Consider the following 1,045-nt stretch of genomic DNA (forward strand, 5'->3'; position numbering starts at 1 on the left):
TATAGGTTTGCCCTATAAATGAGCATGAAAAACGATCGTTTTAAATATATGGGAATGCCGTTCTATCAACACACAAAACATAGTTGAAAATGTTCCGAGTAAGAATTTTTTAACCCGTCCAACTATTTTTATTATGTAAACAAGTTCTCGGAATCACTTACTTTTTTGCTAATGGCATGGTAATCATACGCTATGATCAACATCACAACGCACATAAAGAGAAGTGCATTAGCCCTCTTAATTACAAGACCAAAAGAGTGACCACTCCATAGCAAAGTACTGCACTAATATACAAACTAATAAAATGCGCCTTGATCTAACATCTAACATAACTACTATTTGTAACAACCGGCCATCGTACCTGAACTCTCACCGTCGCTATTTTAGCTGTCCGCCCGTACCACAACCGTACCAATCCGACTAAAATAAATGTCGACAACAGATATGTGACCTTTAAAACTACCACACGTTATTTTTATTCGCCGCTTTGTCGTTTTGAGCTTTTTAAGCCGGCATCTACGATCAGGCTAAAGTTTCTTTTGGGGTCTGCTCGTCGACCAAAACGGTATTCGATTTTGATTGTTTTAAAAACGAGAAACTTTCAGTATTTCGCATCCCTTCCGCCGTTCCTAAGCGCAAAGCTCACTGCAAGGCTCAGCGTATTCTCGCCGTAATTGTTTGTTGCCCTTGATCATGGGTGGCGCGGAGGAAAAGGCGAAAAACCGACTAAAAGAAGGGCCGATGAATTCGCGTGGCGCTTTCTCAGTCGCCCACAGGAAAAAGCTTAACGCATCATAATAGTAGTCTGCGTCTCTATAAAGTATCCAAATTTGCTATTAAAAATTCATTAGTTAAGGATCCATTTCAATCGGCGATAAAGCTTTACGGATGGGCTACGGGTTTCCAATGCCATCAGATTCAGATAAGCAACTTCATGCAACAGTAGATCGAATAATTTCATTGATGGCTGAACTAATTCATTTGACTTGCACCCTGTTACCTGCAGGAGAAGACCTGGTCATTGTTATCACCGGCAACCCACCTT

At 40.8% G+C, this 1,045-nt stretch overlaps 1 long non-coding RNA gene across 1 annotated transcript in view; it reads right to left on the minus strand.

Moving 5' to 3' along the window:
• LOC111260875 (uncharacterized) overlaps nucleotides 1–350 on the minus strand; it is a 1,729-nt gene extending 1,379 nt beyond the window's left edge. Inside the window, exon 1 of the long non-coding RNA XR_002680595.2 lies at nucleotides 162–350. This is a non-coding gene — a long non-coding RNA (uncharacterized LOC111260875). The remainder of the gene's footprint in view (nucleotides 1–161) is intronic.
• Nucleotides 351–1,045: the final 695 nt, after the last annotated feature.

This window comes from Varroa jacobsoni, unplaced genomic scaffold, assembly GCF_002532875.2.
Source record: "Varroa jacobsoni isolate VJ856 unplaced genomic scaffold, vjacob_1.0 scaffold_486, whole genome shotgun sequence".
NCBI classification, from domain to species: Eukaryota; Metazoa; Arthropoda; class Arachnida; order Mesostigmata; family Varroidae; genus Varroa; species Varroa jacobsoni.